The 24,864-nt window shown below is 44.2% G+C and overlaps 1 non-coding gene across 1 annotated transcript; it reads left to right on the top strand.

Annotated features, from left to right (window-relative positions):
• The first annotated feature begins 8,750 nt into the window (after nt 1-8,750).
• On the top strand, nt 8,751-8,822 carry TRNAC-GCA (transfer RNA cysteine (anticodon GCA)). Its single transcript has one exon. It is a non-coding gene; the product is annotated as a tRNA-Cys (tRNA).
• The last annotated feature ends 16,042 nt before the right edge of the window (nt 8,823-24,864 follow it).

The raw sequence follows: 24,864 nt of genomic DNA on the forward strand, positions 1-24,864 counted from the left end.
TCTATGTTATCCCTCTCCTTATACTTCAAAAGAAATCCCAGGTAGTGAGGCATCCATGTGAGCTTGGAGATCGCTGATATGGTCTTCTAGAAGCAAGTCCAAAGAATTCGTGCCTACTCAGTCTCAAGTGGTTTCTTGGGTGAAGATAGTTGTGTGACATACAGTGGACCGTTACCCTCTAAGAATAGCAGCAGATGACATTAGAACAAATATTCAGAAGTAATATATTGTCAAATAAGTACCACATTTTTTTGTCTCATTAAAGTTACATTTGTTCAGGATTTCACGAATCACTTGCAACCCACAATTTTAAAATACTTTGAGGAATGGTAAAGATTATCTTAATAGACTTACATTTACGTCTCTATTGTAGTCCTCTGCTTGGCTAGACAGCACAAGAGGGGTGGCACGACGCTTGTGAGAGATGAACATCTTTGCTGTTCACTTTAGAAGCAACATACAGTAAGGCAGATGCTGTTAGTTGTAAACAATAATACTAATTAGGTATACTTTCCATAAAACAGGGTCCTTGGGTGCAGTTTTCTAACCTGTTTCTGGCCTGATTCCTGTTAGTGACTGAAGTGCACACAAAGGGATGATTATCGATTTATACATGAGAACATAAAATCTAAGGTAGCAATTTAAGCCCAGACCAGGTTGGAGTTCAAACGTATGGTTGAAGAAAGACAACAAGTGCAAGGGTTTGTCCCAGGTAGAGACAGCTATTACAAACATATTTTTCCCATTAAAAATCAAAATTACCCCTGATGAGTTTATTCACCCATACAGAAAAGGACATGTGTAGCATTTTAAACTAAATGTTAAGTACTGTATCACCAAGTGCAGCTTTAAAGGAAGCCCTGTCATAAATGATTTATTTTTAATATTGGGCAGTGGACCTGTAATGCATTGTTTAATGTTTATGATTAGTTGCACCAGAAGGGCAAGACCTAGATTCCTGGTGAAAATGTGAACTTACTGCACAGGTGTGGTATAAAAGAGCAGTTAAACATGCTCTCCTCTTGGTTTACTGTATCCCTGGATCTTGTGAAGTCCTTCTTGGGTGTTTAAGTAAGGTTTCATCTTCTTAGGCCAAAAAGTGTCAAGGGCCTACATACATGTTCTTTTAGATGCTTAAGTAACCAAAAGACACCAAAGGGGGACTGCAGTGACCGCACCTCACACAAACTTCCAACAAATTATGGCCCAGTGCACATCTTTTCCGGTACCTGCCGTCATTCGGTACCACTGTCCAGCAGAAATTGAGTTAAATAATGAGTGGAATGGTGCACCCATAAATATAGTAGTCCACAGAGGTCACATATGTGTTTCAGAATACATTTATTCTGGCTGTATGCTACTTTACATTCCAGACAGCATTTTATATAGTGTGTTACCCTTGACACAACAATGTGTAGCCCTCAGTTGGATGGGACCATTAAGCAGGGATTTGTTACTGCAGCCCAAGTCCTTCAAACCGCGGGCAATTGCATTGCACAAATCAAAAATGTTTCTATTAAACAACTTATTAATAAGTCCTTCGATCTGCAGGTACTTATGGTTCAAAATTGTTTCTATTAAACTGTTTATATATAAACAGTTTATTCCGATTAAATAATTGAGTACGTTAAGAAGAAACCATGAAACAAATAATCCATTGGTACTGGGGTGGATGGGTTAGAGTGACAGATCTGTGCTTCAGCCTCTTTGCATTCCAATAAATGTTTGACTACCCAGGATACAAGATGTGTGAAATTGGGAGAGTTAAGCATTCACAGTTATTTTATGGTCCTATGCAGCTCGAGTCGATTAGCCTTACCGTAAATGATGTGTGAAGCCTGGAGGGTTAAGTGTTCACAAACTTTTCATGTTACTCTGCGGCTTGAGTCAATTAGGCTCATTATAAATGACTATTTATGCACATTGCTTGTTTTGCACAATAGGATTGTGTGACCCAATGAAGATGTTGCAGTTAGGAGACCCTTTCTGTTTTGAATAGGGTTGATGGGTCTTTATCAATGAGTGACTTGGAGATGAGTATAGTTTGGGCTGACATATGAGGTTTCTCTCAGAGATGGAATAGGGATATTGTGTTCTATACATGTATAACCCCTTTGATATTTAGTATGACATTCATTGGCAACTGATGGCTCATATTTGTGATCTGATTAATATCAATGTAACCTTTTAGGTATCATCTTGGAGAGGCTCTTCACAGAATATTATCTGACAGGCCCTAGATGTTGCCTGGATGGATTCTATCCAGAGCTATGAAGTCTATCTGATATTAATACTTATCCAACAAAATCTATAAATCGATTGGTTTGATTTCAAAATAAACCTCTACGCATCAGGGGTATAAAGAACTTTAATAAATTTGAGATATGTTTCACTTGAATTCTAATTGGGGGTAAGGAGGTATAACATAGGCGGCCTTTCTAAGGTTAAGTACAATAGGCAGGAACTGAATACATAATATGGCAACAGGGGATTTAGTTACCAACTATGAAACATTCAAGCACTGTATTTGAAAGATGCTACAGAAGTGTATTCTCCTTTTTTATTCTGTAAGAAATACGTGCTAAACAATGCAAGCAATTTCACCGGTGTCACATAGCTGGGTTCCCCTTTTTTGGCACATGAGGCCATGTTGGCCCATTACATATCATAACTATTGTGTAATGTGTTTATGTTCTGTGTTTTATTTTAGACTTATTGTCAAGTATTGTTAAGTTATGCTTGTGTTATTATTTAACAGTTTGTATTATGTCTAAATATATTGCTATGCATGTGTGTGAAAAATGTTCTTTGTATATGTTTTATTGTCAGTATGTGATGTCTTAATTATGTTTTTTGTATATTATTTACTACTCTGACCAAGTTCAAAACCTGTTCTTTTTGACGCTGTGTGCTTTGGTGCTGGCATTATTGTTATAATTATCTCAACAACAGAGATGGGATGTTGTGTCATACGGCTTGTGCCAAACTGTGCTGTTTTTGGGTTGGGATGATGCAAGTCTGATTCTCTGCACCCACTCAATAGATGTTGGCCTATTGTCTTTCTAGCTGACAGTGCACCATCCTAACCCCTAACCTTACAAGGTAACAAATGTGTGTGCAACCTCAAAACATGACAACCATGATCCCCCAAAGGAAATCGTGGTAACAGATCTATAACCTTTTCGTTTGGATTCTCATGCATATCCAACGAAGTAAACAACAAATACTCAGCAAGGCTTTACAATATGTATAGTGGCCTTGTGATTCTTGCATAAAATGTGTGTGCTGTGATTAGGAGTAAAATGAAACAAAGTAGTGTAAATAGCTTTACAAGAACAGTGAAAAGAATACACATTTCCATGATTGTGCTGACAGTGTACATATGCAGGCATATAAGTACTGGGTATGTGTGTCCTCCTAACAAGCGCTCCCAACCTTGTCTCTGCCTAGGGTGGGTCATCTGCCAAATCCCTGCTGGGTCAACTCCCCATTACCTGTGGGTAAGTGTCATCATGCTGTCCATCTTGGTGTAGAGCTGGACATTCCTCGTGTTCGTACACATGAATCAGCTGAGCTGACATTTTAAGCATGTAGTAACACCGTGGTGTTAACTGAGGGCTCCTCTGCCTAAACAAGAACGTGTTTGTGCACTTATAACAATAGAAGCCATGTGGCCATGTTGCAACCCTTGTTTAGGCCACAGTTGTTTATTCGACTTGGACAGTGAGGTCGTCAACTGGACAAATAACAAATAAGACATTTGCACAGTGAACTTTATCCCTCGTACTAAATGTTCAAGGTGTAGTGATAATGTACCCATGAAGTAGAAATGTAAGCAATACAGATTCAGAGAATGTTTTCCTGCATTGACACGCAAAACAAAAGTATGTCAAAAGTCATTGTGTGTAAAAGAGAAGGCAACTTAAGAAACGTGAGCATGTAAATGGCAGTGTTTCTGCTAGGCCTATCCTGATCACGTTACTGTTGGAAGTATTCACCTGCATCAGGTAGGCACCTTACATACACTTCTATTGTTATTCTTTGTACACAATGTACATGGTTGCTTAAAAAGAAACATTTACAGAATTCTGAATTCAGAAAACAGAATTTTGATACAAAAGCTGGTGCACAATAAAGGTAAGTGCAGAGCTAGAAAGTGGAGTGAACGAACCAGACCGTGAGCAAGAGCATACGCACCATGTCAACAATAGGTGTACCATTCCAATACGCATTCATGTCAAAGCAGGCTGAATGCATCTGAACTACTAACAAATACCTACTTCAATTCATCTAAGGTATGACGAGATTCTGAAGTGCCATCAGACATTTAGATAGCACTTCAGAAAGAAGAAAGAGTTTTCTGAAACTTCAGATATATCCACCCTTTGCTATAAGAATTTGCAATCATAGGGAAAGCAAATGGTTTATTGGCCCGTTGTTTGACTGCTGTATGGGAGTTTTTGAAAATTTGGTGCACTTTCTTCTGCTACACCTCCTGTATTTACTGATCCAAAGACAATAATTTCTATACATTCTGCTGAAGTTACAAATTGCTAATAGTGTTACTAATTTTATTAAAGGAAAAAGTATACACATTATTTAGGGTGTTGATAACTTTGTTCATGAAGCTACAATGAATTGAGGAAATGTATATAATTGGTAATATGGATTAGTTTACTGTAGAATATAGTTTTAATTGAAAATCAACTGTTTTATAGGTGTTTTATTTGAGAAATAAACTGTGATTCATGTCACTAGAGAGTAAATGGCATGGAAAACAGCAATACCCATAAAGAGAACAGAAACTAGAACGACTTGAATGCTTTTCTATATATTTAGTGCACTCAATTTGGTTATACTGACACCATCTGTCTGGCTTGTCATGACTTCTCTTTTTTTTGCATTATTTTGAGACAGTGAGAAAAGTGGAAAGGAGTGAGACAGAAAGAGGGAGAAAGAGTTTAAAAGAGAGAGATAGATTGGGAAAGATGACACACACTGACCACCTAGAACATCCTCTCCCCTCAGAACACCACCTCTACCATGAAATCCATCCTCTCAGGAGCTCCCACAGACCCATGCTCTCACCACATCTTCAACCTCGGAAACCAAAGGATCATCCAGGAACTCACCAACCTACTCAACACCTCCATCACCACTGCAACATTTCCTGATGCCTGGAAACACGCTGAAGTCAGACCACTAATCCAAAAAAAGATCCACTCACTCTCAGCGAACTCAAAAACAAACGACCAATCTCCTTGCTCCCATTCCAAGCATAGGTACTGGAAAAGATTATCAACAATCAATTCATGACACACCTGGTGCAGAACCAGCTACCACACACCTCCTAACCCAGCTTTTCAAGCAATCACAGTACCTAAACTGCCCTGATCGCATCCACCGACAACATCCACACCATCCTCGACTGAGGAGAAACATACATTTTTATCCTTCTCAAAATCTCAGCAGCCTTCGACACCGTATCCTACCACACGTAGATCGAAAGACTCTACCACATTGGCAACCATGGGGATGCGCTCAGATGGATCACCTCCTTCCTCACCAGAAGAACCCAGAAGATCCACCTCCCACGTTTTGTCTATGAACCCAAGGAGATTACCTGCGGTGTTCCCCAAGGTTCATCCCTCTGCCCTACGCTCTTCAATGCATATATTACCCTGCTGGCCAACATCGTCAGATCCCAAATATAATTTCCAATGCAGCTAACACCCAATTCATCCTTTCACTCACCGACGACCCCACTACCACCAAAACCAACTTCCACAGGTGCATAACAAACATCGCTAGCTGAATGAAGAACAACTGCCTGCAGTTGAGCACAGACAAGTCAGAAATTGGTAATGGTGAGGCAATGCATGGTCAAAGAGTTTGTGAAGTCACCCTCGTATGTTATCGGCTCAATGTAACGGGATGCTGGTGCTGGCGGTGATGGCATTGGGGCTAGCACTGGCATCTGGAAGGCTGATAACTGCAGGTGTCGGCAGGTGTCGAAGGGCATCGGAGCTGCAGGCAGGTGGGGCAGTGCGTCATGCACTTCACGAGTGGTGCCCCCAACCTCGGTGCAGGTCCCGGTGTCACTGGCTGCATCGATGAAAGCATTGGAGTTGTTGTTCTTGCTTTGCAGCACCGACCACACAATTCTAAGGGCCCAGGAACTGGAATTGGTGCCCTTTTGAATACAGGAGTCCACAGTGGAGTCCTGGTGCTGGTCAGTAGGTTGCAGGTGAAGTCTTTGTGTCCCTGAGACTTCAGAACAGGAGGCCAGCATACACAATCCCTTGGAGATTCTTCTTCAAGCAGGTTCACAGCAAAGTTCCAGTCTTTGTCCTTTCCTTGGCAGAAGCAGCAACTGCAGGCCAACCCAGCAAAGCATGTAGCAAAGGAGCAGTACTCCTCATAGCTCTCTGCCTCGTCTCCTTGGCAAAGGTTCCTCTTAAATCCAGAAGTGATCTAATTCTCTGGGGTTTAAGTCCAATACTTATACCACATTTTCTCTTTGTTCTCTTTGTGGCAAGGGTCTCTGAGCCCAGTACAAACTAGTTCCGCCCTCCCTGGTGGAGTATGACCCCAGGAGGTGGAGACAGCATTGTGCAGAGGAGACACAGCCTATGCAGGTGCAAGGGAAACTCCTCCCACCAATCTAAATGCAGCTAAGGTCGATTCAGCTTAGCTATGAGTCACCCAGGAAAGGCAGGCCACACCTCAACCTCCCTTCTGTCTATCTACAGTGAATGTACATCCCTAGCCCCTGTCACTCCAAAACCAGACAGTCAATACACAAACAGGCAGAGGCACACAGAATTGTTAAACAAGAAAAGCCTACTTTCTAAAAGTATAGTCACAATGGGGTAACCCTTTGTCCCTCAGAACCTGGGTATCTGTGTAAAAGCTACAATTGGTTCTGTCGGACAGAACCAATTGTAGCTTTTATACTTTCTGTGAAAGTGGCATTTACAAACACACAATTTAACAAGCATTGGCATAGCCAATAGGTCTCGCCTTTGGGACCTTATGTGTTTAGCCAGAACTTTTGGCTATGTTGTAGAGCATTGTGTCAGCTGTGCATCATGTTGAAAAGTTATAATAAAAAGTGATGGTTAAACGTTTTTAGCCCAACAGATCAAAGGCGGAAGAGCGGGACAAAGAGAAGCAGGCACAAAGAAAAAGCAAGAGTGATACAAAGCACCTGGAACTCGCAACCCAACACCAAACCACTTAACACATCAGGTAACACTTAACAGGTGACGCGTGCTTGGCAACACTCAAGGCCACAGTCGCAGCCGAAAGACCAAAGAGCAGTTGAATGAAGCGGCTTTGCATGACTGTGGCCCTGTGATCCTGGGCAGCTCCGGTTACTCCGATCTCACTAGCAGACGCTGCAGGTGCTCGGATCAGGTGAACTCAACTCTACAGCGAACCGGGAGGCTCGATGCCACGCGCTCCTCCCCAGCGCGTACCCGTGGGGCCGAGGTGTACAACAGTTACCAACACCGACCTCTTAATTTCGCTCAAGGTTCACTTCTCATTAGGAGAGGGGATAATTGCCCGGTCCATAATTAGTATCACTCGGATAGCTACCCACAGCGAGTGGCACTTACCAGAACTTAAAGTGAGCATCAAAAGTAGGTCAATCCCGCCCATCACAAGGCAACAGGTGGGTGATAGAAGCAAATCACCAGGTTCACATATCCTATAGAGGAAGTAGGGCATAAACTGTCTAAGACCCTACAGCGCCTTTTCCACCATGGGAGAAAACAGTACCATTGCGCAAACACGCCGTCTCTCCAACAAATTATACCTCTATTCTTAGAAATAATCATTTGGGGCATCAGGGTTTATTTTAGTGATGAACTCAATAACAGGGCTACATCAGTCTTAGAAAATATTTACATTAGACAATGCATAAAAAGGTGCTTTATTGTTCAGAGTGGGCGGAAAACACTTTATACTATCTTTCTAGACCGAAACTACGAATACAGCATCCGCCGCTAGCGTGTGTGGGTTGAAGGGAGGGGGGAGAAGAAAAAAAAAACCATACTATAATAACTTTTTAACCTTCAAATAATGAATTTCATAAAAATTTTAACAAGGCACTGATGACTAAAAGCAGGCAAAGAGTGAGTGCTCTTCGATCTAAAGGATCCATCCCTGTAGAAAAACAAGCCTGGGAGTGGTGCGCGCGCGCTTGCTAAAAGGAATTTGCTCCCGGGCCAGCGCAACCACCATCTGTTTCCAATTAAGATAATTGGAAACAGATGGCGCTGCTGCTCGCTCCCGAGCTCCCTAGGCCAGGGCAGAGAGAAGGCGGGACATGCACCCGCCTTTGGCCAATTGCGTGCTGTCTTTCTTAGAAAGACGCATGCAAAGGCCAATAGGTGTGATGAAAAGAAAAGCACATGCACAAGCGTGTGGTGCGAGTTGAAAAGCCCTTACTAGATAGCTCGCCTTGCAGCGCATGCGCGCTGGCCTAGGTGATCGGCCTAAAAAACACAATGTAGCAAGGCTTTCAGTCCACATTCAGAAGTTGAAATGTAATCATATTCAGGGTGTGCCTTGAAGCCCTGCTTTATAGCTTAGTGATGAAATCGTGAGAAGGACGGGTAAATATAGGTCAGGCACACCAAAGGGATGACAGACAGGAGCAATATTTAAGAGCATTTTTAAGTAAGAGCTCCACATCTTCCACAGCTTGGTGACATAGTCAACTAACTGTCAGTTTTTTGTGTGGGGATATAGCTCAGTGGTAGAGCATTTGACTGCAGATCAAGAGGTCCCTGGTTCAAATCTGGGTGTCCCCTTCAATAATTTTTTTTTTGCTTTTTACTTATTTCACGCTGACACTCAATTTTAAAGAGAAGTTCTTGGTGTGAAAACTAGTTCAGATTTTATAGTTCTGGCCTTTGCTTGTGCTTTAGACTCAAATATCACGGGATCCTGCGGCGCGCATGGTGACTGTTTAAGGAAAAGTGTTTATTTTGCTCGAGGTAATAATTTTATGATTCAAGCTAATTATTTGAAAATAGAATCAGGCACTCGTTAAGCGCCTTGGTTAAAATGCTTTAAACAAGCATTGGCCTGGCCAATAGGTCTCACCTTTGGGACCATCTAAGTGTTTAGCCATGCAACAGTTAATGATGTTGCAGTAAGAATATTGTGCTGCATAACTAAATACTTATAAGGTCCCAAAGGCAAGACCTATTGGCTATGCCAATGCTTGTTTCTTTATCTGGTCTCCTCTTTATTCCCATATGTCACCCGATGTCCCCTTCGCTCTGGTAGCAGCAGATAAACGACCACAGCAGCTTATTCTTTGTGAGCCAAGCAAGCTTCATGCCTGCCTCTGGCCAGATGGCTGGCTCTGGTCTCTTGGGAATAGCGAACTAAAGTTGAGCCAGGCTCAGCATCACAGGTCCTGCCCTTTCCTTCCCTTTTAAATGACAAAACCTGTTAAACACAGAACAGCTTTGTCCATGAAATCTAAAAAAGTGTTTTTTCTTTGCAAACAATGTACAAATCTGCATCTCATTGAAGACCTGTAATCTCTGTCAACTTTTATTGGGTGTCTAAATCCTCTTTGTTTTGCTAATCTTCACTACAGTCATTGTTATTGCCTAGGCTCCTAATCCTAGGTGCTTTGTAGAGGAATTTTAGATTCTTTTAAAGTTTTCATGTTGTATGGATTATTTTAAGTTGCACCACCGCACATTTATTGAATGTCAGTGTATTTGGATCCTTGCCAGACGAGAGGATGTAGGGGAGAGAGTGTGAGGGATGACAGACAGGAGGAGAGAAAGCAACAGATGAGAGGGTGAAAGGAAGAGAGAAGGAGGGGCGACATACAGGAGGAGAGAAAGTGACAGACGAGAGGATGTAGGGGAGAGAGAGTGAGAAGCGACAGACAGGAGGAGAGGAGATAAAAGTGACAGACGAGAGGAGAGAAAGCGACAGACGAAAAGGGTAAAGGGAAGAGTGAGAGATGGAGGGGTTTCGAGAGGAGAGGCGAGAACGAGTGAGGTAGGGAGGCTGAGAGGCAGGAGGCAGAGGACAGAAAGTGAGCAAGGATAGGGTGGCTGCACCGCAGGCTGGGAGGACATACCCAGGTGAGGAGCCCGCGGGGTGGGTTCTGTGGGACTGGGGGAGCCCGGGGAGGAGGAGGGAATCACCCGCATCTGCTTCTCTATTTCCAGACACAATCGCGGGGTAATTTGCGAATACTGGCACATGCCATGTGGAAGGAAGTGCCACAGCCGCTCGGGGGTGGGGCGTGTGGGCGAAGAGGGGGGAAGAGTGAGAGTGAACGGGATAAAGTAGGAGAGAACAAAGCGGGCAGACGTAAGAAACAGGTATATATTAAAATTTTTAAAAAAATTCCAGTATATTTTATGCACTTAACTAAAAATAAATGTTATTTGTTCAATAAAAAAAGACTCACTTAGAGACTGTGGGAGAAAAGTAGGAAATAAGAGACAAATGAAGGACAAAGAAAAGGGGGAAGAAAGCGACCTAAAAGGAGGAAAATAAATGTAAAAATACGAAGACAACTGTGACAGAGAAGTTAGAAGAAGATGGGGGCACGAGGGGTGAATAGGGAGTGGGTAGTAGAAAGATGGAAAGGGCGAGGTATGGTACAGAGACGGAGGGAAAAAAGAACAGAAAGAGGCCACTAAAAGAGATTCCGCCGAGGATCGGAAAGAGACGAAAAAGGGAGTTAAAGATAAAGGGGCCACACTAGCAAGTTCAAACACACAACAGCTGATGTTGAAATAAAAATAGACAAGGGGCAAAAAGAAGATGAAAGGGAGAGCCTCAGAATGTGAAACAAAGAAAGCAGACCTCAAAAAGAGAGCGGAGGGACAGAGAAAGAAAAGATAGAGATGAAGGGAGAAGAAGGGACGAGGAGAGACAACGGTGGTGGAGAGTGGGGGGCAGACACACAGAGGGAGGCGGTGCGGGAGAAAGAGGGAGTGAGAAGGACAACCAGGGAGTGAGATAAAACTGTGGGAGACATCCCCAAAGAAAACAAGCAACAAAAAGACACGCGGCCGCGAGACGCGCTCTGTGGTGGGGGAGGGGGAGGAGCATTGAGGCGCAAAAGTGAAAGCAGGCTGGCTGGCGAGTGGTGTGCGATGTGCACGCACCATGACGAGAGAGGACAGCCATATGGCGCCTCTGCTCGTCATTGTGCATGTAACCGCACGCCCGTCGCCAGTGCACCTGCCAGTGGGCTGAAGCGCTTCCCCAAACGGATTGCATGGCGGCACGATGCACGTGATTGTGCACGTGCTCGCCATGCAATCCACTTTTGGGAGCCCCTTACTAGAGTCTCGCATTGCGATTGCTACGCAATAGCTAGGCGAGACCTAAAAACCATCTGCCTAGAAACATGTGTTATTACATTTTGAGTTCCCAATAGAAAGTTACACTTATAAGATGTTACAAAGTAACTCCCATGTTAGCCTCTGGGACAGATAGCCTTTTAATAGTGAAAAACGAAATTGGCAGTATTTCACTATCAGCACATGGAAAACACACCAGCACATGTTCTGCCTTTTCAGTACACTGCACCCTGCCCATGGTGGTACCTTGGGCCTACCTGAGGGGTAAATCCAACAAAAAGACCTGACTGTTTAGGACATATTAAAATTTCTTAGGAACCAGGAGGGGATTTTCCTAATGTCTCCATCCAGCCGCTGGCTTTAATCAATTGCCAGTCGTATCCAGTCAGAAATGTCCTACATAAAAGGTTTATCTTTTCCAGACACACAGTTACCAGTCTACCCTGAGTACATGCACCCCCTTTCTATTGAAATGTGTGTGAAAATAAGGTATGAAGGAAAGAAAGTACCTCACGTAAGCATCACTGAGGGAGCTGCTAGTAGGTACTCACAAGTTTACCCACGTTTCTCATCATCGGTAACTTTCTTATCCATGAAAAGATAAGAAAAAGTGTCCAGTGTAAAGTATAAGAGGTGAAGAAATAAATAAAGTATGCACAAAAGCGTCTTGTATCAAAAAAGGAGCCCGTACTATGAGAAAGAGTAACCATTTTTCTCCAAATAACTCACACATCTCAGTTTTATTCCATGGTGTGAACCTACTCAAATTTAAAACCAGACTGCATGTTTCAGACCACTTTAGGATGGGCCAACATGTGTCATTGCCACTCTTCTTTACGGCAGTTTCTTCAGGGCTCGGGGCCAGACTCCACCGCACTGGATCTCAGATTTTTAACCACCTGTGGTGGCCATCAAAATTCATACCAGCTCCCCACAGATAGTGAAAAACGAAATTGGAAGTATTTCACTATCAGGACATGTAAAACACACCAGCACATGTCCTGCCTTTACAGTACATTGCACCCTGCCCAAGGTGGTACCTTGGGCCTACCTGAGGGGTGCCTTACATATAAGAAAAGGGAAGGTTAGGGCCTGGCAAGTAGGTGCACTTGCTAGGTTGACATGGGAGTTACAAACTGCAACAGCAGTTCTACAGTGGTAGGTCTGAGACAGATTTACAGGGCTACCTCTGTGGGTGGCACAATCAGTGCTGCAGGGCCACTAGCAGCATTTGATTTGCAGGCCATGGCACCTTACCAGTAAATCAAATATGCCAATCATGGATAACCAATCCGAATAACAATTTCCCTAGGGAGCACTTGCACTTTGACATTGAAAAGCAGTGGCAAAGTGCCCAAAGCATCTAAGCCAGCAAAAACTAAATCCAGTTTAGCATGAAAAATACAGGAGGTCGAGACAAAATGTCATAGGAAACCATGCCTAGGATGCCAAGTCTAACACTCCCAATAAAACCAGTAAACTCATCTGAGTTGTATACTTACTTATAGTCATAGTTTATCAAGCTGTAAGGCTGTTGCTCCTCAATTCGCTGCTGAGCCTCCCCACCATTAAGATTCACTGAATATTTATTCTTTTTCTGCGGGAATTACCTCATAGACCCATTCAGGAATTATCTTGGGACTACCCCACAGGCTTGGTATGAGGGACCAGATTTCAGCACAGCAGAATACCTCCAACATTGCCTTCACTGCTCGAAGCGAAAGGTTGAAGTCATCTACCGTAAATGTATTTATTCTTTGCTGCTTCAATGGAAAGATGAACCGGCAGGATGAACTCAAATTTGTGATATACAAAAGGCAAAGCAATGGACGTCCAACATGCTTTCCTTACACTAAACTGGCTGCAAAAGATGCCTGGAAGCAGTATTAGTATCTGTGCATGAGGACAATGAATAAGACGAAGAGATGGTTAGATATTTATAACAAACTCAAGTTTAGAGGTGTATTTCCAACCTGTCATTGATTTTGAATCCACTAACCAGAAATAAACATTAAGCTATGCGCCATAGGCAAATAGAGCTGCCTATTTCTGCTTCGGTTAGTAAGGCATTTTACAGGTAATCCCCCCTTGGCAAGATATGTTAAATGAGTTGCCTCATATATTGTTTTTCTATGTGAAGTTACAGGATTTAAGGTCAAAACATATTGAAACGTTGTTGTGAAAATGGTCTATTGTTAAGAGACACTCAACACTGTCTCCGTTGCTTGCAGTGAAAAATCCTGAAATATACCATACTCTTGTGAAGCTTCTGGCTAACTAATTGATGTTGTTTGTACTTAGAAGGGCTGGTACCCTGTCTTGGTATTTTCTTTATTCCTTTTTCCCTATTTTTCCATTATTAATATTTTTCATTTTGAACATATGTCTTCGGTTTTTTTTAATTGCACTGATGTATGTATACAGTTTTAAGTAACCCAAGCACTACATTTATTTGAAATGTACAACACTTATTCACAAATAAACGGGAGCATAATCTTCATGTGAGGTATAAATGCTGATTTGTGTATATAATTCAATGCGCTGAAGTTAATACTTATCTATTATTGAGTGCTATAATATGCGATCATTATATAATATTTATTAAATGAGACACATTTAATAATTTATAATTTATAACACCAGGCGGTTTCATCTTTGAATACTTTTGAAATGGTGAAGACAATACAATTGCAACATGGACTGTTATGTCTCAGTGCAACCGCGTGTCTCAAAACTGTCAGACTTGTAATAGCAATGGGGTAACCCAGTATCCCTCAGAACCTGGGCAATCGTATACAAAAATAACAGTTGGTTCTGTCGGGTACAAATTATTTCTTTAAACCATTTCTTTAAACCATTGAACCAATCCTTGATTTATTCACCGTAAAGACAATTAATCATAAGTAATACACACAAAGAGTCCATAAAGGGTATTCAAGATGTTTATAAATTACGTCATTTATAAATACCCAAATTAAATTGCATGGCTGTCAAGACACAAAAGTGAATTAAAATTTGTGACAAGGTGACATGTGGTGCTCAGTGATGTAGTGATGGTGCGTAATATATACAAAGTGACTGTGAAGGTTTCGACGATTCAAGAAGGCCAGAAAAACAGATATTTGAGTAGGTCTGCAGACTGAGTGAGTAGGTCTTTATGCAGACTCTTTCAACTGGTCCGGGGGATATATATGTCGACGTTTCGACCCAGGAAGAGTCTCAGGATACTTAAAGAGGGGCTCAGGCATTCGTCCTGTCTCCTCCGATCGTGTTGATCACTCTTTGTGTTCTCAAAGGTTCTTAAGATTGGACCCAGAGTCTCAGGTTACTCGAAGAGGGGCTCAGGCAGACGTCCTGTCTCCTCCGATCGTATCTTTGAGAACACAGAGAGTGATCAACACGATCGGAGGAGACAGGACGAATGCCTGAGCCCCTCTTTAAGTATCCTGAGACTCTTAAGAACCCCCATTGAAAAAACAGAGAACGACCACACCTCAAGACTAGAGGAAGAATTAATGTGGTACAGGAGACCTTTGCTCCTGGAAGAGCATTTGCCAAACCAAACGAAGAGCTTGTAAGACGCCCTGTAATCAGCATTGGGCCTTCTTAGGCTGTCACCTTCCTGTCCCTGTCCTGATGAAGACCCGCATTGACTAGATAGCAGTGCACTTCCTGGGTCGAAACGTCGACATATATATCCCCCGGACCAGTTGAAAGACTCTGCATAAAGACCTACTCACTCAGTCTGCAGACCTACTCAAATATCTGTTCTTCTGGCCTTCTTGAATCGTCGAAACCTTCACAGTCACTTTGTATATATTACGCACCATCACTACATCACTGAGCACCACGTCACCTTGTCACAAATTTTAATTCACTTTTGTGTCTTGACAGCCATGCAATTTAATTTGGGTAATTATAAATGACGTAATTTATAAAAATCTTGAATACCCTTTATGGTCTCTTTGTGTGTATTACTTATGATTAATTGTCTTTACGGTGAATAAATCAAGGATTGGTTCAATGGTTTAAAGAAATAATTTGTACCCGACGGAACCAACTGTTATTTTTGTATATCAAAACTGTCAGACTGCAGAATTCTTTTTAGAAGGCATGAATTAGTAGATTATGTCTGGCACATGATTCAATATTGTTATATTTAAGAAAATTGAAATGACTGTTTTTGAAAGTGTGACTTTAATATAATGCCAGCAATAATCGCATAAAACAACAATTTATTTTTCAAGTGCCGCACACAATAGTTAGTTGTCATAATGGAGGTGTGATATTTGTTTCCTTTGTCACATTTTCAGTAGTGCTTACTGCGACCTTTGGCGGGAGTGATATGTTTAACAGTTATTGCTTCATTTGTTTGTTGGAGCATACATTTCTAAACCAAAAAAAGGTTCCACAAGCTTGGAAACAGATTGTAAGAGATCAGCAGGGATATGTTACATTTCTTCAACTGCAGGACCTTTTAGCTCTTTCCCCTTCGGCTCTGTTGAGTGCGCAGTACTGCAGCAGCAGCAAGAGAAAGAAAAATAATGAAGAAAAAAAACTTTTTTCATATTGCGGCTGTTGCTGCTTATTTTTTCTTTTCTGCAGTGCTGAAAACAGTTTTATGAATGGCTTTCATTTTGTCAAGCTTCGTTCTTGACATGATTCAACCTGTGATACTCTCTTGTATTCAGTCATAGTTATATTCAGCCATTTCATGAATATTTCGACTTAATAGGTGTTGGTCTAGTTTAGCTTTATAAGACATTTTATCTGTCTGTTGTAAGAGGTCTTGTCATGAACTCCAACTCACCAGTCATCTAGAGAGAAACAAACTGTTGGACCTGTCCCAATCGGGTATCAGAGGCAACCACAGTACTGAGACAGCCCTGCTTACCGCAACAGACGACATCCGTGCCCAATTCGACAGAGCAGCATCAGCCGTCCTCATCCTCCTGGACCTCTCTGAAGCTTTCAACACCATCTCCGACCACGCACTCATTGATCGACTACGCTAGATTGAAATAACAGATGATGCACTCAGATGGATGGCATCCTTCCCTATAGGACCCACTCTCCATTCACCTTGCAACCTAATCACACTATCTGCGGCATACCTCAAGGCTCATCCATCAGTCCAACTCTCTTCAACATATGCAAGTCACCACTCACAGACATCGTCAGATCACGCAATATCAACAAAATTTACGACGCCGATGATACACAGCTTGTCCTCATGCTCTCAGCAGACCCCACCTCGATGAAGACAAACTTCCACAATTTGTAAAGAATGTTGCGACATGGAAGAAAGACAACAGCCTAAAACTCAACACAGACAAAACAGAAGTTCTGATCTTCAGCAGACACACCGCCCTCTGGAATGACTCATTGTGGCCAGGGGAGCTCAGACCCACCCCCATGCCTAAAGCCCATGCCCCCAACCTCCGCATCATCCTGGACAGAGAACTCTTCATGAAACGTCAAGTCAATGCCATTTTCTCAGCCTGCTTCCACACAATCTGCATGCTCCGCAAAGTCTTCAGATGGTTTCCCATCAACACAAGGAAAACTGTGACACAGGCCCTCATCACCAGTCGACTTGACTACGTCAACACACTCTATGCAGGTACCACCATTAACCTCATGCAAAGACGCCAGACCGATCCACAACCAGCCCAATAGGACACACATCACCCAATATCTGAAGTACCTCCACTGGCTCCCCGTCCAGAAGAGATGCCATGTCAAGCTTCTGACCCATTCCTACAAAGCCCTCCACAACCAAGGACCAGCCTACATGAACCACCGCCTGCTCTTCAACCAACCAACCAGAAATCTCCGCTATGCACATCTCGCCCTCGCTCAAAGACCACATATCCACTGCTGCCAATCAGGAGGATGCTCTTTATTCCATCTTGCCACCAAAGCCTGGAACACCCTCCACCTTCACCTCCGCACCACACGTTCACTGACACACTTCAGAAAGGGCCTCAAGACCTGGCGCTTCGACTGATACCTGCAGCACTGCCTGGATACCCCCTGGGGTGATTAGCCATGCTATACAAGTATGAATTGATTGATTGATTGATTGATTGATTGATTGATTGATTGATTGATGAACAAGAAGTACAAATAAATATATAGAGAGAGTAGACTTTGGAGTGGGCTTTGGGTCAGCCCTCTTTAGTCATTGTCTTTCATGGTTTGCCATTGGTTAGATCAGATGTCCATCACGACCATGGTATTCTGAGGATGGTTACAATTTCAAATGTCTGTTCCTGTTACACTTTGGTGATGGGATCAAGCAGTCGCTAGTTCAAGCTACATATATGTTGAACGTATGTGCAGCATGTCTGTAGCTTGAAATGGAGACCAAATTTGTCATCTTTGGTGTATTTACTTGGTGCCACTATGACATTATAATTGCTGATTTTTCTTTATACCTAATTTTATTGCATTTTACAGCATATAACAACCATTGACCACCCAGTGTCACAGACCCTTCCTAACCTTCCTTCATCACTCTATCCCCAGGATTCCAGCTCATCTCCAACCCGGTCCCAACTCCTACACGGCACCAGTCAAAGCAACCAGTCCTGAATGTTACCATGAAGACCCCCAAATCATCTGATGTTTCCAGAGGCACCTATTGACCTGTTAATGACTCCTCCAGCTTGGCTCACCAGCCCATTGCTCATCGCCAGGCCTGTATCTTTGGGGTTTGGGGATGGTTCCAGCAGCATGCAATGTCCCTCTTGGACAAAAGCGTGGCCAGCCCAGTCAGTGACCATTCCACCCTGGAATTGCCCACATCCTCCAGTATACCCAGTACAGCCTCCCTAGGAGTCTGGTCCAGAGTGAATTCAGGTACCTCAGATGATTCCCAACTTATCTCCCACCAGTACATAGTGATATTGGGGTAGAATCAGAACATATGATAGAAATCCGCACCTAGTTCCCCACATCGAAAGCTACTCAAATTTGGTTACACTCGGGCTCTGCACAGCCGAAATGGAATGTAGTATGTGGTATGAAGGTAGTTAAACTGCATCAGTCAGAGTCTTACCAAAATGGCTTCGGTCCTAGGTGCCATTTGGGTGTCTCTCCAATCTGCCTCATCCAAAAGTTCTACCCAGGTCCCCCAGGTGCTCTTAACAGCAGAGAATCTATTGTCGGGCAGGCATATGGATGGGGTAGGTGCTTGTGAGCCGCCACCCGAGCTAAATTCCCAGTAAGGTGCGGGCATCCTGTGCCATTAGCCCATGGAGCATTACTCCTTTTTGATAATAGGTTACATCAGGAGCGTTTCAACTATTTAGTTGTAACCTAACTGTAGGGTTCACAGTTTTGGCCCGCCCTGATTCCACAGAGGGGTTTTTAACCCTTTTACCCACTTGAAGTGACTCTTTCACATCACGCTTTATTCTCTAGTCTTGATGAAGCATCACGGATCTTCGTGACCACCTAGGCGCGAAACATGTTGACCTTTTAGTTACCTAGGCACATTGCGCCTATTGGGGTAACAATTAACCTTCAGGTTTTTTATTCTGACAAGGGTACCGTCACAATAAACACAACTCTCTGGTAACCCTTAGCCAGTTTTAACCTTGCACGCACTGACTCACCCTCTATATAGGACTCACCCCACATACCCGCACACATCAGATGGCAGTTCGCACTGGATATCCGCAAAAGCGAACCTTCGTGGGACCCATAGGGCATTGCAGCGCCAGCCCGGCATGGAGCAAACGCCCGATGATGAAGCATGACATCCTTTGCGGTGTGTGTGGGCAACAAGAGGCAAGACTTGTTCTTCCCTCTAACCGGTGGGTTCAAGGCCTAGGACCTCTGTATCGGTCTTCTTTCCACTCTCTTTTTCCCCTTAGTGAGTGGGTGACACGCTGCACCCTTTCTCTGGAACAGTGTCCCCTCGTTTTTGATTTAGCATTATGGATCAGTGTCTTGAATGTTTGTGAGAGTCCCTCCTATCCCAGATGACCCATAAGGAGTTTGACCTCCAAGGGGTTGAACTCAGGGATGTCTTGCAACTCTGGAGCATGCACTGTCAGTGCATATCACAGCTAGAGGTATTTATGAAATTGTGTGTTGGCCTGCTAGAATTAATCCGGTAGCTTCTGGAACGACTTGATGGTCGATCCTGCCCAGCCATCTCCCTATTGTGAAATACCCATCCTATCCCATTTGGCTAACCCCTTCAACTGAGTTTTGTGGTATAGCTGAGCACCCTTTCAGAGCAGGATAAGCTGGGTGAGTCTCTCCCCTCATCCCTGTAGCTGATTTGCCCGTCTCCACATCATAAGGACCACTCTAGTCAGATTGGCGGGGTGTGGTGAATTGAGCTCCCATAAACTATATGCATGAAGTTATCTAGACCCATTGATGCAAGTTCGGTGAAATAGGTGGGGTGTCCCTATCCTCTATTAAGCCATTCATTACTTATTATCATATGAGATGCCCAATAGTACATTTTAATATATACTATGCCGAGACCCCAGTCATATATCAGTTGACAGCATTTATCAAAGTCAATGCGGGGGCGGCTTCTTTTCCATGGAAAGGAGTGAATCAAAGTTGTGAGGGTTCGGCACCACATATCTGGGATCCGAAGGGGGACATTTTAGAGTGCTTATAAGAGACTTTGAGGGTCTTCATCTTAAAAAGGGCTACCTGGCCCAGCACTGAGAGTGAGAGCTCCGTCCATCGCTGAAGGTCCTCTCTAGTCCTTGTCACAAGTGGTCATATGTTGGGGCTCCAAGTCAAGTTTTGCTTCAAGCAAATAAAGACTCAGATATTGGAAGCTGAGCCGCCACATTGGGATATTTGTCATCCAATATCCCATCTCAGCACCCTGGCTAACCGGCACCTAAAGCGACTAATTGGGGTGCAAGTTGGAGGCCTTTCCAGAGTTCCAGGTTGCGCAGTGCCCTGTGACTGTGCCAGGTACAGTAGTACATCATCAGCATAAAGGGCAATGTGATCGTCCTCTCCTCCCTTCACACAGTCACGCAGTGGTGAATCAAAATCGCACGGTGAGAGAGAAGACAAGCTGGAAAAAACTGCAATAGCAAGGGTACATAGGAGTGCGGACAAAGGGCAGCCCTGTCTAGTCCCTCTACCTATAGGGAAGGTGTCATAGAGCACCCTGTTAACACTGATTTGTGCCCTCAGAATGAAGTACAGCAGTGCCATCAGTCACCGGAAGTGGAGCCCAAAGCCCATCCCCTCAGCACCATTTGAAGATGGGACCAATCAACCGCTTCAAACACTTTTTATCAATGTCTCCTAAGAGAAGTGTACTCAACGCCTGGAGTTCATGCCCGCGGACCAGCACCAGGTGCAGGTGCTGAATGCAATGTTGGGTGCTATGAGAGGGCATAAATAATAAAACCACATTGGCCAGGATGGACATGCGAGTGAAGCACCCGGAGGAGTCATCGGGTCAGAACCTTTGCGTAGAGCTCGTCTTCGGCATCCCCCAACACAAACACATCAGCCAACACCTACGAAGTCTTCACTGGCTCCCCGTGGAGAAAAGAGTCACTTTCAAAATCCTCACTCACGCCTACAAATGCCTACACAACAACGTACACAAATACCTCAACGACAGAATCAACTTCCACGTACCCAAAAGAAACCTCAGATTTTCCAACCTCGCACTGGCCAAAACCCTGCACATCCACAGAGCCAGAGCAGGCGGAGGATCCTTCTCTCACCTTGCAGCCAAGACCTGGAATGAGCTACCGGCAGACATTAGACGTGCCCTCTCCCTGAACACCTTCAGGAAGACCCTCAAGACCTGGCTCTTTGGCTAAACAGATCTGTGGATCCCCACCCCCCCCAGTGCCTTCAGACCCTCACGGGTGAGTAGCGCACTTACAATTCCCTGATTGATTGATTGTAGAGCTTAAGCTCAGTATTAATCAGTGAGCTCGGCCAATAGGAGGAACACTGCTCCAGGGGGCCATCCAGCTTTTTTAATTAGGACTATTATCAACAGGTTTTTCTCTGGGGAACCAACCCCTATCGACCATTTTGACAAAGAGTCTGAGCAAGTGGGTTGTCAGCATCTGTTAGAACTGGCGGTAACACTCAACTGAGAACCCATCCGGGCCCGGCATTTTCCCCACGTTTACTTCTGCATGAGCGTCTCCCACATCTTCGAGGGTCAGGGGTGCCTCAAAGACCTCCCTCTGGTCTACTGAGAGAGCCGACATCGGAATGGTCTGAAGGAGGGGATCCTTCAGTTCTGCAGGGGACCATGGGGCCTCTGCATATAGCTTTTGGTAGTACTCTGCAAATACCTGTGCAATATGCCCCATGGAGGTCTGTAATTGCCCATGTCCTTCCAGTATCTCCAGCACGTTCCTGGTTCCCTGGTCTGCTATAATCAGCCAATAGAGGAGCTTTTCAGACTTGTCCCTGTGCTTATAGACCCGATGGGTCATGGCCCTCCAACATTGGCGGGCTTCCTCAATTAATTAATGGCAGAGGGAGGTTCTGTCCAGTTCCAACTAGTTGGATTGATTTCCAAGACATATTTTTGTTCCAGTGTATGGATTAAGGATTCAATCTCCAGCATGTGAGCTTGCTTTGCCGCTCTGGAACCCGTATGCAGCCCTTTGCTCTCCCCTGATTGTGGCTTTGCCTGCCTAACCAGGGCTTAGCCGCCGAGAAGACCGACACTTAGTTCTCCTGGAAATAGGCTTTAATCTCAGTGGCCAATGAGTCAGTGTCAGTCAAATACAAGGCATTAAGCCTCCACATGGGCCTCCTACTGGACCCTGAGAGGCCAACCCTAAGCTGCACTAGAGAATGGTCAGAAATACGCCCGGGATGGATCTGGGCTACCTGAGAGAACTCCATGACTGGTAGAAGGATGAGATCAGTGTGAGCAAGGGTTTTGTGGGCTGCAGGAGTATGAGTGTATTTCCGGGCATGTGGGTACCATGTCCTCCAGATGTCGCCAAGGCCTTGGGCCTTCATCCAGTCCTAGAGTGTCTTAGTCGGGTCAGGTGTTAGCCCTGCAGTTGAGTCGATCGTAGCATCTAGGACCGCGTTGAAGTCCCCTGCTATGATCATAGTCCCATGTGGGAATGTCACAAATATCATGTGGCAAGTGTCAAGAGCCACTGCAGGAGCTTGTGGGAGAATTGTACACTGAGGCGGTTGAGTTGCTTCCCTTCTATCAGACCCTCCACTCTGACATGTACCCAGAGCATCTGTGTGTACTTCGATAACCGGCAAAGAGCAGGACCTTTGGAGAAGGATGGCCACTGCCCGGGATGCTTTGGCGAGCCCTGAGTGGTGTACTCTATTTAACTCATATCGCCCAAGAAGGGTCATTGAGTGGCCATGTGTTTCTTGAAGCAGCACTATGTCTGGGCCTGCCCGTTTGGCACACCGGAGGATCACCGTGCATTTGATACAGTCCAGGAGACCATTATCATTCCACAAGAGGAGTGTAATATCAGTTGTGTCAGCCATTGGGGGGTACAAATGTGTGGGAAGCGGCCCAAGAATCAGTAATCTTGGATAAGTGGATGCATGTAATTCATTCGATTTGTGGGGAGCAGGGGTTGGGCAGTCCTGGCAAATGTATTGCAGATATACTGATCGAATAAACTCAAAACAACAACTGAACTGTAGACTTTTTTTTACCCTCCAACTCTCCCACCCCATATTTACCTCCCAGAAGCATCTGTTGCCCTCGTAAACTCTCATTTTCAGATATGAACTGTCCTGGGGGGTTGGGGAGAAGCTCCCAAAGCCTCACCCCCTACAAATGCTACAGTACATTGTTCATGTCCTCAAGAGAAGAGTTCCTTCAATTGTGGATCTGGGGTGTGTTCAGTGTGGCCATCACGTTTCGCCAGGACCCACCATGGGCCTGCCTTCGGGCCTTCAGCAGGTAGGTCAGACCCTGATCTCAGATCAAGGGTAGGTCCATCTGAACCCTTACTGGAGGCCATAAGAGCTCTGGTGCTGTTTCGGTGTTCAAGGTATCCGGGAATCGAGCATGGTTTCCTGGTCGCCTTCTTGAGCTGGTACATCTGCTAGGAGGATTGCCCAGCAGTGGTTGACTGGGCGGGTCCCACAATCATGCAGTGGGTCGGCTCAGTGCCCTTCTCTCCACAGCCCACTCCCATGCCTCCTCTGGAGTTCAAAGAAATGCGTCCTGGACACTATAATTGCTGATTTATAATTTACTGCTTGGTATTTCGATACCTAAGCCTGTCATAAGAGTAAGGCACAGTTCTACTCACTAATTGATTTTGCCCCAATCATACTTAGGGATAACATGTTACACATATCTGCCATACCTAGAAAACCTACCTAATTATTTACCACACTACTTACCTGCGATGCTATACTTACCTACCATACCAAGCCTACCTCCCCCTCCACCTTTAGAATACTGTAAGCCTGCCTCGAACAGGCTATTTTGAAAAGTTATGTCTGAAGAATCTCTCGTAAAGGCTTAAGATACTGATGTATATTACACAAAACAGTAGTGTATAGCTCAACATGCCTCTAGTAATGGTCTAACATGCTGCAGCTTGCAGTGCAAAAGGGATGATTGCAACTTTTGGAAGGTATAAAAATGTGAGTGCCATAGCTCATTTAAAAATGAGTGATGCTTATCTGATTTGACATTTCCCGTTTAACGCCTCACTCAGCCACTTCAGAAACGCAGGGCTGCACCATATTTACAAGAATATGGTGCAGCACTGCATTTCCCCCTGTGCTGGTGCTAAACTTAGCAGCCTAGTGCCAACGCAGGCACCCTTGCACCATAGTGCAAGGGTGTCTGCATGCATGGGAAGATTGTTTATGTGCAGGAAGGTCACCCTTGCTCCGCATAAACAGTCTTTAAATGCCATTTTGTAACTTCTATGTGGGCTGCTTTATTATTTCCTTGGGCACAAATTTCTAAGGAGCATTTTTAGGGGTGCAACATTTTATTAGGGGTGCAAAATTTTAAAAGAAAAGTGGAAAGATACTTGCGTTGCCCAGGGCACTGGCAACCCCCGCTACGCCACTGTCACCACATGATATTTTATGCTGATGGTAATTCTGCCGGAATTACTAACTAATTCCACCACAAATTAGTGGATGTTAAATGACGGTGAATCTTTAAATCTGGACCCTAGAAAAATGTTTATGTGAAAACTTGCAGTAAGCAGATCAAGTGCTGCAAACACATTTAGAAGGTACATACTAAGAGAGCTTAATGTCAATGTTTGTAATTCTTTCTAAAGGGCATAAACCAGTAAATGTGTGATGTATTAAACATAGCATGGAAGATTAGATGTTCTATGTTGTTGGGTTTCCCGAGACAGAGGGCTGATTGTGCTCTAAAGGCTCTCTCAGAGCCTGTGGTTAGTAACACCAAAGAACTTTCATATAATCATAGTTAGAAGGTGGAATATATTGCTGGCCTTAACTCATACTGAGGTCACAACCGGCTCCAGTGCAAGTGTGTTGT

This window comes from Triturus cristatus, chromosome 6 (genome assembly GCF_964204655.1).
Source record: "Triturus cristatus chromosome 6, aTriCri1.1, whole genome shotgun sequence".
In the NCBI taxonomy this organism is placed as follows: Eukaryota; Metazoa; Chordata; class Amphibia; order Caudata; family Salamandridae; genus Triturus; species Triturus cristatus.